A 15,374-nucleotide genomic window follows, 5' to 3' on the forward strand; every position below is an offset into this window, starting at 1 on the left:
AGTTGTAGTTTAGCAGGATCTGGAGGGGTACATGTGAGCCACCCATTATGTACACCAAAGGGGCAATGGGGGGGTCTCAATTCTATGGTGTGGCTTATGCCTCAATAAACATATTTTTTCAGCTAAACTCACCAGAAGTCAGTTCTGGCACTGCACCTCTCTTAAAAAAATATATATATACTTTTCAGGTTTATACATTTCACTAATTTTACAATCATTTTGACATTTCAAAACTTGACTTCCTTCCCCCTCTTTCTGCGGGTCCTTAAATTTATTCTTAATATCATCTGCATATCCAGATTAACTTAATTTGCTCTTCTTTAAATATATACTCTTATGAAACTGCAGGTTGTTACAATAATCCTGCCAATGTTCTTATCTGTTTGCAATTTATCTGTAAATATTCAATAAACCATTTCCATTCTTTTATTTTTAAAAAGTTTGTTATCTTGATTTCTTATTCTTCCGGTAAGTTTTGCCGTTTCTGCATATTCCACACATTTTTGTATCCATTCTTCCTTTGCTGGGACTTCTGCTTCTTTTCCGTTTTGGGGGCAAGTAACATTCTTGCCGCTGTAGCAGCAGAAGTTCTGGCACCTCTCAGGTGGGCGCCATTGCCTTTATAAGAGAACAAGGGAGGCGTGAGGCGCCTCTTTTTCTAGAAAAAAAATAGCATTGCATCTTAGTCTGCAAGGTACCACAAAACCTTTGCTTTGTTGTTGGCAGCAGTCTGTCCAGAGGGAGAACAGATTGCACCTCCAGGAGTGAAACCAAACTGCTGCATGAGCAGCGCTGAAACCTCCCTAGGGTGCAAGCCTGGGCAGTGTGTATGGAGGTCCTGGGCTGCTGGAACAAGGGCCTCTCTCTCAGCCTCACTGGTGTGGTCCAAAAGAAAGCAGAGCAATACTTTGGCACCAGCTTGGCTGAAGGAGTTGCCAGGAGGTGTAGAAGCCTGCCTTGTTATCATTACCAGTTACAGTGGCCTCCAATGAGAGAAGTTTCAATATATTAAAACTTCTTTCAATCAACCATGGCTCAAGAACGCCTAAATGGTTTAGCAATGATAAATATAAACCATGATAAGGCGAAGTTGCTTGATTTTTCCTGCGTAATTCAAGAATTCACAGAAAAGAAAGTAAATGTAAATACTTAAAATAATCCTTTTCCCTACGTATTTTTAAAAAGCACTATTGTATATCTATATTTTCCATTTCGTCTTTATATGCAGATACGGTTCAAGCCTTGAAATAAAATTATTTGTCAGCATAACTTTTGTGAAAATTATTTATATAGTGTACTTACTTATTTATAAGACTTCAGTTATCCCCAGGGTAAAAAAAAAGGGGGGGGCACATTATCTACCTGGCCCGGGCCTCTGCCTGGCTCTGAGAGCCAGTGTGGTGTAGTGGTTAAGAGGGGTAGACTCGTAATCTGGTGAACCGGGTTCGTGTCTCCGCTCCTCCACATGCAGCTGCTGGGTGACCTTGGGCCAGTCACGCTTCTCTGAAGTCTCTCAGCCCCACTCACCTCAGAGAGTGTTTGTTGTGGGGGAGGAAGGGAAAGGAGAATGTTAGCCGCTTTGAGACTCCTGAAGGGGAGTGAAAGGCGGGATATCAAATCCAAACTCTTCTTCTTCCTCATCTGCAAGACCCTGAGAAGGCCCCATCCAACCACTTATTCCTTAGTCTTTTCTTCTCCTGAATATTGCAAGGCAGCAAAGGTTCAGGATCAGAGTTTTCCTTCTCTTAGATGGGCTCCCTTCCCAGGTGGATGAGCCTTACCTGCCCCTCACTTCTTTCCACAGCACGGGCAGAAACCGCCTTCTTGACCTTTGGACCCACGTTTGGTCTCACCTGCTCAGTCTGTCACAGCCTGTCTTCACATGCAGAGGAAGTCTCTAACTCACCGAGGGTTTGAGAGCCATCGGCTGCCCTCACCTGGTCCATGCCGTTTCCCAGGATTGTGGCCGCTGTCGCATGCCGACAGCTTCTCGCAAGCCACAGGTGAGTGTAGAGTGGGGACCAAAAGTAGGGACAAACTACCCCAGAAGAAGCACAACGTGTCCCCCACCAGAGTACTACTCCTCCCATAACATCCCGTACACCCCAATGGGAGTATAGGAGCAGAATCGGATGGGATACCCCCATTATGGACAACAAAGGGGCAACAGGCCCCTCTTAATTTATCTTAATCTTCAAGGTGCCACAAAACTTTTTTGTGGTTCCAGGCCAGAGCTCAGCAGTAGAATGTGTGTGCGCTGCATATATATATGGGATGGAGAACCTGTGGCTCTAGGTAGTTGTTGGACGCAAAGTCCCATCAGCCCCTGTCAGAGGGCCAATAGTCAAGGACGATGGGAGTTGAAGTTCGGTGACAGGGGGCTCCATCTGTTCCCATCCCTACTTCATAAGGTGATGCAAGACCCACCCCCCCAGTACAGCGAAAAAGGATCAGGAAGGAATGTAGGAAGCTCCCCAATATTGAGCCGGCTCCATTATTCTACGTAGCTCAGTATAGCCTCCCCAGGGTTCAGGCTACTTGGAGATGCCAGAATGAATTACGAAGAAAGGATGTGGCGTTCAGGACTTTCCAGTTAAGAGAAAAGCTGAGTAATTTTAGAAGTTCTGGCAATTATGCATGGCTTGGGATAGCTCAGTTGGTAGCGCATGACACTGTTAATCTCAGGGGTTGAGGGTTCAAGCCCCACATTGGGGGAAAAATTCCTGAATTGCAGGGAGGTGAACTATAGATGACCCTCCTGGTCCCTTCCAACTCTACAATTCCAAGTGGATGGAGAAAATATTTTTTTTCTCTCTCACAACACTAAAACCTGTAGACATCCAGTAAATGTTGGGAGATTGAGGACAGGTAACAATGACAAACCTAGACAGCATCTTAAAAAGCAGAGACATCACCTTGCCGACAAAGGTCCGTATAGGTAAAGCTATGGTTTTCCCAGTAGTGATGTATGGAAGTGAGAGCTGGACCATAAAGAAGGCTGATCACCGAAGAATGGATGCTTTTGAATTATGGTGCTGGAGGAGACTCTTGAGAGTCCCATGGACTGCAAGAAGATCAAACCTCTCCATTCTGAAGGAAATCAGCCCTGAGTGCTCACTGGAAGGACAGATCCTGAAGCTGAGGCTCCAATACTTTGGCCACCTCATAAGAAGAGAAGACTCCCTGGAAAAGACCCTGATGTTGGGAAAGATGGAGGGCACAAGGAGAAGGGGACGACAGAGGACGAGATGGTGGGACAGTGTTCTCGAAGCTACCAGCATGAGTTTGACCAAACTGCAGGAGACAGTGGAAGACAGGAGTGCCTGGCGTGCTCTGGTCCAGGGGGTCACAAAGAGTCGGACACAACTAAACGACTAAACAACAACAACAAAAAGCCCTTCTTGACAAAGAGCACTGTTAGATAGATAGATAGATAGATAGATAGATAGATAAATTTATTGTCATTGTCCGTATATACACAGTATACACAACAACGAAAATCAAACACCCCCCCAAAGACCGGGTTCACATACACATTTACACGTATCTCCAACACTCTCATCCTATTCAGACATAATCTATAAAACATAACATAATCCAGAATATAACATAACCTATTTAAAGGCATAACATAACCTAAAACCTATCTCATTCCTTCCTACTCCCTGCTTGCTATTTCTTGCAACTGGCCCTGAGATCATTATTTAGTGCAATCAGAGCTCTTGGATAGAAACTATTCAGAAGGCGTGTGGTTCGTGTTTTCATTGTCCTATATCTTCTGCCCGAAGGCAACAGTTCAAAGAAGTTGTGAGCAGGATGGGTGGGATCTCTCAGGATATTGTGTGACTTCTTCAAAGTGCGAGACGTGAAGATCTCATCCAGGGTTGGTAGTTGGAGCCCAATAACATTCTGGGCAATTTTAATTATTCTCTGTAAAGCTTTTTTATCCGTTTCGGAGCTGCTCCCATACCACGATAATACACTATAGGTTAAGACACTCTCGATGGTACTGTGATAATAGGACAGAAGTAGGTGCTGAGATAGATTCAGTCCCCTGAGCATTCTCAGGAAATACAACCTCCCCTGCACCTTCCTCACAACCATATTAATATTTGCAGTCCATGAGAGGTCCTCAGAGATATAAATGCCCAGGTATTTAAAACTACCAACCCTCTCCACCTCCTCGCCATTTATGTACAATGGTAAAAATACACTTTTCTTTCTCCTAAAGTCAATTATGAGTTCTTTGGTTTTTTTGGTGTTAAGCATAAGATTGTTTTCTTTACACCATTGAATTAACCCCTGTACTTCTTTCCTATAAGCAGTCTCATTGTTCTCACTAATGAGCCCCACCACTGTTGTATCATCCGCAAATTTGATGATTGTGTTGGACTTATACAGTGGGGTGCAATCAAATGTGTACAGGGAATAGAGAAAGGGACTTAGCACACATCCCTGAGGGGCTCCTGTGCTTAATACTAGAGTAGAAGAATAGTAAGGTCCCATTCTCACTGTCTGCGGCCTATCAGTCAAGAAATTCCTTACCCACAGACAGATCTTCTGATGTATACCCAAATTGGTCATTTTAAGAAATAACCTGTCTGGCAGAATTGTATTGAAGGCAGAACTGTAGTCCACAAACAACAGCCTTGCGTAGGTTCCCTGTCGTTCTAGATGACTCAGTACAGTATGGACAGCGATGGAAATAGCATCATCAGTAGATCTGTTTCTTCTGTATGCAAACTGGAACGGGTCTAGAGTGGATGGAAGACCAGCCTTAATATGATCTAGCACCAATCTCTCAAAACATTTCATAACAACAGATGTTAGAGCTATTGGTCTATAGTCATTGAGAGATACCACCACTGACTGCTTGGGGACTGGCACTATAATCGATGTCTTCAGGCAGGTAGGGACAGAACCCTGCAACAGGGATAGGTTAAAAATGTCCGTAAATACCCCAGCTAATTCTGCAGCGCAGTCCCTAATAACCCGTCCCATAATTCCATCCGGTCCAGCTGCCTTCCTAATGTTAATGCTCCGAAAGGCACGTTGTACGTCAGAGGTCTGTAATAAAAATGGTTGTCTATCCGTAGTAGTTTCTGATGATGTGCTGGTAGCCAATGCTGTAGTGACGGTAGTTCCAGTTCCCACCTCAAAGCGACTAAAAAATTGATTCAGTTGATCAGCCAGGTGCGCACTGCTACTGGCCAGTTCGTTTTTAATATTTTGCCCTGTGATTTGTCGCAGGCCTTGCCATACTCGACGAGGGTCGGAGCTCTCAAAATGTTTTTCAATCCTCCGGCAGTACATAGCTTTGGCATTCCTAATGCCCTTTTTCAATTTGGCTCTGGCTTCTCTATACTGTTGCGCATCACCAGAATGAAAAGCAGCATTTCTTGCCTTTAACAGAAGATACACATCCCTGTTTAGCCAGGGCTTGTTGTTAGGGAACACCCGTATTTGTTTGGTGGTAGTGACAACATCAATGCAGCTTTTAACGTAGAACAGTACTGTTGAAGCGTATGTGTCCACATTATTCTCCACAAAAAGCGACCACTCGGTGCTCCGAAAGCAATCTTGAAGTTGCTCAGATGCACCTACTGGCCACACTCGTATCTCTCTAGTTGATGGTCTAATTCTGCATACGAGAGGTCTATATGATGGTATCATAAGTAAAGATATGTGGTCTGACTGCCCCAAATTGGGCAAGGGCTTGGTCTTGTATCCATGCATGATGTTACTATATACTCGGTCCAGGGTATTTCCCCCCCTAGTGGGACAATCAACATACTGGTGGAACTTAGGAAGCACAGTCCTTAAATCGGCTCGGTTAAAATCACCAGCAACCACAAATGCTCCATCCGGGTGGGCCCGCTGCTGTTTGCTAATAGCAGTTAGCAGGTGGCCCATAGCTGTAGTAGTGTTTGCATCGGGAGGTATATACACCGCTGTTATTATAACAACATTAAACTCACGTGGCAAATAAAAAGGGCGGCACTTCACCACTAGGTACTCCAAGTCAGGAGAGCAATGCGTGTCCATTTGTTTGATGTCCGAGCTCCAGTTGTTATTTATATAAACGCAAATTCCTCCTCCTCTGCTCTTCCCGGATTCAGCGGTTCTATCCGCTCTAATTACTGAGCGTCCTTCTAGCTGCAGAAGTCCCTGTGGAAAGGAGGGATCCAGCCACGTCTCTAAAAGGACCATAACACAGCAGTCCCGGATACTTTTCTGCCGAGAGGTAATAAGCTCCAACTCCTCTACCTTGTTAGGTAAGGATCTCACATTTGATACAAGGAGACTTGGCAATGCAGGCTTGTGGGGATTTTTACCTAACCTCACTCGTAGTCCAGCCCTGCAACCCCTCTTCTGCTTACGCCCTCTCCGTTTTCTTTTCTTTCTGGCAAGGAGAGCAAGGGGAGTATCCCAAGAATGTGCAAGATATGGAGGCTCTCTGATAAGCTCAGCTGGAATGTTATAGGTTGAGACCTCCTGGCTGCAACCTTCTCCTCTGCCGATACTTAAGAGCTCTTGACGACTATAAATTTCTTGTGCCTGAGTATTCACAGTCCATAGCAGCAATAAGTTCACAAATAAAAATAAAACACAAATCACTGAATACCGGTCTTCGGAGTGCCGAGCCGCTGCAAGTGCTTGCGCCGCCATCTTAACTCTTTAACTCCACAGTTAAACTGTGGAACTCCTTCCAGCTGGAAGCAATGGTGGCCACCAACCTGGATGGCTTTAAGGTTTAACAGAGAGTTAGACACATTCATGGGAGGAAGGGGCTATCGGTGGCTACTGGCCACGATGGCTATTCTTGTGCTTGGGTTCTGCTTGATGGTCGGTCACTGTGAGAACAGGATGCTGGGCTAGATGGACCACTGGCCTGGCCTGGCTTTTCTTAGGCCAGGATTGCACCTTCTGGATTGAATCCTGCATGCAGCGGGCCCTGGAGAACATGCTGGAGAACTGATGCCACAGTAGACAATTTTTGGTCTCTATGGGCAAAAAACAAGGTAACTAAAGGCAGGTTCCTCTGTGGTTTCTCTTTACATTTTTAAAAAACGGGAGGGCGTTTTATTCCCCCCCCCCCTGCACCCCCGATGCATGCTCCCATCCCCATTATATTTTAAGAGAGAGTTCCCTGCGCGATGAGGAGACGATGATCTGCGCTGTGGCGAAACAAAGAGCAAAGTCGCTGGGTGGCAACCGCAGCGGAGATGCAGAAAACAAGAATTACTATTTAAAAAATGAAAATCAGATCAACCCTAAGAGGGGCAGCTCGAACTCCTTCGCCCCCAACTCCAGTTCTGCGCCTGGCCACTTCTGCAGCGCCCTTGCCTGCGCCGGCCCCCTTGGATCGCGGCGCACCTGCTGGGGGACCCCCACCCACCCAACTCCCAGTGCGCGCCCCCCCCCTAAAAAAACAACACACCACCACCCAAGCCAGCTCCGTCCTCCTCCCGTCGGGCGCCGATCCCCGGCTGCAGCCGGGGGAGGAATACCGCGAGAGTTGCAAGCGGCTTCCCTCGGCCCGGCTGCGAAGGTAGGGAGAGGGGGGAAAGCGCGCGCGGGGGGTGGGCGCATGGTTGTGGTTGTGTGTCTGTGTGTGCAAGTGTGCGGGCGACGTGGTGGCGGCGGCGAGGCGGGGGGGTCTCCGCGCATGAGCCGGCGGCGGCGAGGGCGCTTTGGCCGTGCGCATCGCTGTGCGCGCCCGGGCCCCGCCGGCCGAGCGAGCGAGAGGAGCGCGCTGCCCGCCCGCGCCGAGGTAAGCCCGGAGCCCCCCGCCGATGCCCGGCCCTCGCCTCGCCTCCCTCCGGCCCTTCCCCACCCGGAGAGGGGCTTTTACTCCGCCCGGTGGCCCCGGCTCGGCCTCGCCGGCCGCCTCCCCAAGGCTCGCCCGCTTCCTTGCGCCCCGCGGAGCTGGAGAGACCCCGGGCGAGGAGGAGGAGGAGGAGGAGGGCGAGGGGGCCAGCAGCGCCTTCCCCAAACCCCTCTCTCCTTCCCCCCACCACTCCCTCTTTTTCTTTTCCTCCCATCCCTCTCTCTCTTTCTCTCTCTCTCTCTCTCTCTCTCTCCCTTCCTTCCTCTCTCTCTCTTTCTCCTCCTTCTACATAAAAAGTCGCCATTTTGCTTCATTGCTTTTCCTGGGCTTTTTAATTAATTATTTTGTATGCCTTCCGCCCCCCCTCCCTCTTCAACACCGCCCCGCGCGCTCGCCCCAAAGATGGGGTGGGAGGCAGATTTTCTTTTCTTCCTTTCGGTCTATTTATATGTCTTTTTCTTCTTTTTCCTCCACCCCCCCACCCCCTCCGCACCTTATTTTGCAGGCGCGGAGATCAAACGCTCGCGGGTGGAGGGCGGCTGTTGCTTGTTGGTAGGGGGTTTATTTGTGTGTATATGTGGTTTTTCTTTTAATTTCTCGGGTTCCCCCCCCTTTGCAACCCTCTCCCTTCCCAAACCCTCCTGCTGCTGCTCGCCCGCTGCAAGATTTTAATTTTTTTTAAGCAAACGAAACACCCATCTCTCTCTCTCTTTTGCATTCTCCGCCAGCGCTGCATTTCCTTGATTATTCGAGCTTATTTTTTGGGAATTGGGGAAGGGAAAGGGGGGGGGAGCAACCGAGTTCTGGAAATGTGGGAAAAAAGAGGAATAGCAGAGGAGGTTTGGAGCTTTCGAGTGCTTTGCTGCTTTGGGAAGCTCCCCTTGGAAGTGGATTAGAGTTGGGTGAGCCTGTCTTCTCTCTCGCGCCCCCCCCCATTGCAAACTAAGCGGCCTCGCCCCTGGGCAGCGACAGGTGGTGTGACCTCCCCCCTTCTCCAACACACATATCTGCGCTTGGTGTTAGGCACGCTTGCCGAAAGTGGTGCAGAGCGGAGAGGTGGGTGGGGCCCAGGTGGGGATGCTTGACCTACCTGGTCAGGTCACTTGGAGGTCACGAGGGCAACCAGCTCTTGGTGGCCCCCTGCCCTGCCCTGCCCTGCCCGGCCCGAGGTCAAGGTCAACGGTGTCCGAAATCGAGGACCTGAACGACTTCTCTCCTTAATCCATGTGATCCTGGCTTGAGCGCACGGACGCACAAGCGCCTAGATTGAGAAACTGGCGTTTTTGGGGGGAAGAGGTGTGCAGCCTGAGCCCTAGATCCCTGGCAGTGATGCTGTAGCGCTGCAGCTATCCGTCGCAGCGCACCTGCTTTTGGGGCTGGGCCAAACGGCGGCGACCCTCCTGCTGCCCACAGGCAGACCTTGTCCTTTGGGGCACCTGGTGCGTCTCAGATGCCGTGCCCCTGGGCCATGCCTTTGCCTCGAGGCGCTTTTGTGCGCCATGTGGTAGCGAGGCAACTGGAGAGAGAGGGAGCGTGCAGCGAACATCACCATCTTTTTGGCGGGCTGGTAGGAAGACCAGCGCAGGCTCACCCCGGTCCAACCCCTAAATAGGGCCGGGAAAGGCTCCCTGGCTGAAACCCCTTGGGGAGATGCTGGCAGTCAGTGTAGACAGTATTGAGCCGGGTGGACCAATGGTGCGACTCAGTGCAAGGCAAGTTGCTTAATTCGGAAACGTGAGAACTGGGGCAGTTTTAGCCACAGAACTGAAGCACAGAAAGTATCCTGGTCAACTCCAGGTACGGGTGGGAATGCCTCCTGCCTGAACCCCTTGAGGGATGCTGCCAGTCAGTGCTGGGCTATGTGAGCCAGTTCTCTGCAAGGCAGATTCTGATGTTTCTACTTAAGGATTATGGGGGCTGGAGGCTCTGAAAAAGGAAATCGAGATCTTGGAAGAGGCTGTGGGATTATAAGCCCTGCCTGCACCCAGTCACCCCATTTATTTGGCAGGGTATAGGGACGCGGGTTAAACCACAGAGCCTAGGGCTTACCGATCAGAAGGTCGGCGGTTCAAATCCCCGCGACGGGGTGAGCTCCCATTGCTCGGTCCCTGCTCCTGCCAACCTAGCAGTTCGAAAGCACACCAGTGCAAGTAGATAAATAGGTGCCACTCTGTCAGGAAGGTAAACAGTGTTTCTGTGCGCTGCTCTGGTATGCCAGAAGCGGCTTGGTCATGCTGGCCACATGACCCGGAAGCTGTACGCCGGCTCCCTCGGCCAATAAAGTGAGATGAGCGCTGCAACCCCAGAGTCGGCCACGACTGGACCTAATGGTCAGGGGTCCCCTTACCTTTACCTTATGGGTGCTAATGAAACATTTCTCCTTTTGGTTTTGATTCCTGCAGTACACACCTCCTGCTGCCTCTTCCTCAAAACTTACCTTTCCTACCCAGACCTAAGCATCCTGAAAATTTTCTGTACAAGATGGGACCATCAGCAGCCACGGGTTACAATAGCTAATTCAAACCTCCACATTCAGAGGCAGTCTGTCTCTCAATATTAGTTGCCGGGGGGGGCACCTTGCTTTTGCATTCTTCTTATGGTTTCCCTGGGGGCAACTGATGGACCTGTGTAGGAAACAGGATGCTCAGTTAGGTAGACTTTTTGGTTTGATCTCGTTGGGCTTGTCTTAATGTGTTAACTGCATTTTCTTTCTTCGCCTTTTGGTATCCTTCTATCTCTTTGTAAGCTCCTTGGGGCAGGGACTCCCTCTTCCCTTCTGCTCATATTAACTATAACGTGCCACATGGATTAATGGCAGAATGTCATCTATGTAATCGGGCTGCGTTATCGGAGAAGTCAAGTTTTCAGGGGTATTATCCATCTGGAACAAAGCTTGCTGTCTAAACTTGATGTCTGTGGTGGAATATTTTGCATGTCTTGCAAAAGCAAGGCCTGGAATCATATGAGGATGCTGTAGCTTGATGATGGTTTGATTTGTTACGTGCACAGCTGCCTTTGCCCGTCTCAGGGTGGTAGTCAACGAAGTTTTACTCCGAATAGACCCATTGAAATTAATGGACCAAATTCAGCCATGTTCATTCCTTCCAGAGGATCATGCACTGAGTTAAACTTAGTTGAATACAGTCATACCTTGGCTCCCGAACAAATTAGCTCCCAAACGATCGAAACCCGGAGGTGAGTGTTCCAGTTTTCGAACTATTTTTGGAAGCCAAACGTCTGGCGCGGCTTCCGATTGGCTGTAGGAGCTTCCAATCAGCCAATCAGAAGCTGCGCTTTGGTTTCGGGAGTCGAAGGGACTTCCGAAACGGATTCCGTTTGACTCCCAAGGTACGACTGTACCACCCTAAGAGCCTTGGAGGGTAGGTCACTATTATTTCCCATTTCACAGGGAGAAAAACTGAGGCTGACAAATTTGCAGATGTACCTAAGACTACAGAGTGAGCTCCAATCCCCGGGCAAATTATTTGCTGGGTTCTACTGATTATTTGCTCAGAAAGTTTTTTTAGAGAAGGATAAGTCGGATAGAGAGTCTTGGAATTCCCGGGCATTTGTTCCTCCTTTAGTTCCTTTCAGAAATGATTGACCGACGGCATTTAGCGTCCTTTAAAATTATCATTACGTTGTTTTCACATTTGCCTTTTTACGCCTGCTGGCAGCGCGGAGTGGGAGGCGATCGTTAATCCTCTGAGAAAGGAACCTTGAAATCATGGGATGTGCACACAGATTTCCCGTTCAACTGATGGAGGGGAATTATACCCGTTTTAAAGCTTATCCGTTTAAAAGTGCTGTGCACGGAATCTGTTCCATTCAAAACAGGTTCTTTTCTTTTTGTCCCCCCCCTCCCCCAATTTAAATGCAAGGTCTGCAGAAGCAAGGAAAAGGAAAAGAGTCCGTTTTTAATTTAATCCAGGCTTTGGCGGGTGGGCGGAGGAATAGAGCTCTCCGTGTCCAAGAAGTTTTGTTGTAAGAAACTCACACACACACAAAACCCCCACACCAACAAAAAAACCTCTACATATCTTGCTTAAAATGAAAGGGAAGGGAATTGTAGAAATCAATAGGAGGCTAGAAAATCATTCTCCTGTCACACAGACCTATGTTTACTGCAGCAAACAACTTCCTAAACTCTGCTTTGCCTAGTAACCCGTGTGTGTGTGTGTGTGTGTGTGTGTGTGTGTGTGTGTGTGTTTAACCCTTTCCTCGCTGTCATTTTCTCCCCTGCAACACGTTCCTTCCAAGCCATCTCTCCCCAAACAGCATCGCAAGTTTGCAAATAAATCTGGTGGGGTTTGTGCAACAACTCAGACAGAGAGATGGTTGGAGGAGTGCAACAGTCAAGGGGAAAGGTTTATATCCCCCACCCCGCTCACTTGCCCAGGGATTCTCCTGTACAAGTGCCCCCGTCCTGTAGGGCATCTGCTTTGCGTTGTCAGAAGGTCTTGAGTTCGATTCCCAGCATTTCCAGGCGAGGCTAGCAAACCCCTGTGTAAAATATCCTGGAGATCTGCTGCCAGTCCGTGCCAGTATTACTGAGCCAGATGGATCAAGACAGCTTTCTGTGGTCTTATGTCTTGTATTGCAAACATGGGTTTGGGATATTCTGCTTTAGGAGTGGGGCTGTTGGGAGTTGAGATCGTGTGTTGGCAAGCTTGTGCCCTGGACGCCACTGCTGCCAGGTGGGCCAGTTCCCTGCCTGGGATGGGGCAGCTGTAGACCTTGCTGGTGCTGCCACCTTAATGACAGAGAGACCTGCATCCATGTTGAGATGCTGTTACTAGGACACTTGGGGAAGCCTTCTCCAGACCTCCCCAAACCTGGAGCTTCTCCCAAGCTGAATAATAGTAATGCCCCAGCCACTCTGGGCAGGTCCAACACATAAAAACAATATACAGTGGTACCTTAGTTCTCAAACTTAATCTGTTCCGGATGTCTGTTCCAAAACCAAAGCGTTCCAAAACCAGGGCGCGCTTTCCCATAGAAAGTAACGCAAAATGAATTAATCCGTTCCAGACTTTTAAAAACAACCCCTAAAACAGCAATTTAACATGAATTTTACGATTTAACGAGACCATTGATCCAATAAAATGAAAGCAATAAACAGTGTACTGCAGTCACACAATCAGTCGCTGAACCGGGTTCCACACAGTCACAAAAACAAAACAAAAAGAGCCGCAAAAACAAAAAACGCAAAATAAATAGCAAAAACAGACTGACCTCAGCGTCACACTCAAAACGGAAGTGTGGCACTCAAATTGGAAGCATAACACTCAAAACAGAGCATGTTTGGCTTCCAAAAACAGTTCGCAAACTGAAACACTCCGGGTTTGCAGTGTTTGGGTTCCAAGTTGCTTGAGTAGCAAGGCATTTGAGAACCAAGGTACCACTGTAACATCAAACATTAAAAACTTCCCTATCCAGGGCTGCCTTCAGATGTCTTCGAAAAGTTGTATAGTTTTTTATCTGTTTGACATCTGGGAGGAGGGCATTCCCTCGGCGCTGGACCTCAGCGTCCGGGCTGAACGATGGCGGTGGAGACGCTCCTTCAGGTATACAGGACCGAGGCCATTTAGGGCTTTAAAGGTCAGCACCAACACTTTGAGTTGTTCTCAGAAGCGTATTGGGAGCCAGTGAAGGTCTTTTAGGACACTTAACTTAATGAAAAGTATGCAGGCTGTCAGTGTGGGATGTCACCTGAGTGCAAGGCCTCCGTGAAGTTTCAAATATCCTCTTTTAAAAAATTAACATTAGCGAACATATGTGCAGTTTTAAAAATGATTGTTAATATTTTATTAAGAGAATTTCAGTTAAAAGAAATAAAGTGGAGAAGAGAGAAAGAAAGGGGGAGCAAAACAGTGCAGTGTTTTGTTTTGTTTTTACAATATGTGCACTTCTGACAACAAACTTTAAAACAGAGCTGGCCTGCGCTTTGGTGCAAAGCACTGGCGTTTATTGACGTACTTGACTTTAAAAACACAGCCATACTGGAAAAGTTGCACAATATTTTACTAGAAACATTTGAAATACATGAATGTTTGTGTGTGGGGGGAAGAAACACCCACAACAATCGAAGCTTAAAAATAAAATATTTATTAAAAGCAGATCCCACAAAATGTTTCTTGTTCCAAATTACACAAAATTAGCTGAACGTATTAATGAACTGAATTAGAAAGAACAGACTCCTCAAGACAGTCATAGAAATACATTCCAGGTATTGCTTTGCGTGTTTACTCGGAAGCAAGTGGCGCTAAACTACAGGGAGATTACTTCCAAGTAAGAGTGCATGAGTTATTTTACAGACAGTGCAATTTACGATAGTTGTTGCTGCTTAAAACTGGGGCAAACAAAAAGACCCCCATTTATTTCTGTTAATAAAGATTGAGGAAATGGGACCAGAACACTAAGCAGATGTATGGCGAAGTAGATTGAATCAGTATCTTTACTACGCCGCAGCAAGACAGGTTGGTAACTAGGGGTGGAGCAATAGCAACGATAATGTGATTAAAAAATAATAATAACACCAGACCCAAACCTGGAGCAGCCAAACACTTTCTGCATTTAAGAAATGAGGAAGGTAAAGGTAAAGGGACCCCTGACCATTAGGTCCAGTCGTGGCCGACTCTGGGGTTGTGGCGCTCATCTCACTCTACTGGCCAAGGGAGCCGCCGTACAGCTTCCGGGTCATGTGGCCAGCATGACTAAGCCGCTTCTGGCGAACCAGAGCAGCGCACGGAAATGCTGTTTACCTTCCCGCTGGAGCGGTACCTGTTTATCTACTTGCACTGGTGTGCTTTCGAACTGCTAGGTTGGCAGGAGCTGGGACCGAACAATGGGAGCTCACCCCATCGCGGGGATTCAAACCGCCGACCTTCTGATCGGCAAGTCCTAGGCTCTGTGGTTTAACCCACAGCGCCACCCACATCCTAAGAAATGAGGAAACAGACAGTCTAATTGGTTATTAGTATAGGCTTAGGGATTCAGGGGCGCTGAATGGGGGACGAGACCCCCCCCCCATTTTCAAGGAGGGTGCTGGGGTCCCTCAGTATTTTGTGGCCACAACGTGCCCCGCCGGGTCTACCTGCCACCGTGATGGGCCTTGGGCTCCCCTCCACCGCATGACATCACACACGTGTGTCGGGGGGGGGCCCCAGCGTTGGGCGGAACCCGGCACGTATGTCGACACTGTCCGCACCTCTGCTTTCCCCATGCCTAAAAGCACAGGTCCAGGTGGTTTTCCATTTGCTGCCCGCCACTTTCCCCAGGAAAATCCAGTTGGCATTTGGTCCGATTCAGCGGTACGGTGCTGGTTTTCCAAGGAGAGAGGCAAACTGGAGTGTGGATGAGCCCTCAGTTCCCAAACTTGTGTCTGGGCTGGACCTCACTAGATGGAAAGTGGGCGCTCTCAGAATGTTTAATCTTTATAGATGACTAGCGTGTCAGGGATGGTTTTTCCCTCCTAAAAAGTAAGGGGAAATGTGTGTGCATCTTATGGAGCGAACGCAGGCTGCGCAGCTATCCCAGAAGT

At 48.3% G+C, this 15,374-nt stretch overlaps 1 protein-coding gene and 1 long non-coding RNA gene across 5 annotated transcripts in view; one reads left to right on the plus strand and one right to left on the minus strand.

Annotated features, from left to right (window-relative positions):
• Window positions 1–3,438: 3,438 nt before the first annotated feature.
• Window positions 3,439–6,666, minus strand: LOC310765290. The gene is made up of 2 exons (XR_014549511.1): window positions 4,864–6,666; window positions 3,439–3,578 (listed from the first exon to the last, which is right to left on the minus strand). It is a non-coding gene; the product is annotated as an uncharacterized lncRNA (long non-coding RNA).
• A 782-nt stretch (window positions 6,667–7,448) lies between these two features.
• ZNF512B (zinc finger protein 512B) overlaps window positions 7,449–15,374 on the plus strand; it is a 41,156-nt gene continuing 33,230 nt past the window's right edge. Inside the window, exon 1 of one of the 4 annotated variants that reach the window (XM_083618581.1) lies at window positions 7,449–7,552. The gene's annotated coding sequence lies outside the window, so the exon portion shown is untranslated. The other 3 variants (XM_083618582.1, XM_083618583.1, XM_083618580.1) reach the window with 3 other exon arrangements.

The sequence above is a fragment of the Podarcis filfolensis genome, assembly GCF_964270895.1.
Source record: "Podarcis filfolensis genome assembly, chromosome: 6".
In the NCBI taxonomy this organism is placed as follows: Eukaryota; Metazoa; Chordata; class Lepidosauria; order Squamata; family Lacertidae; genus Podarcis; species Podarcis filfolensis.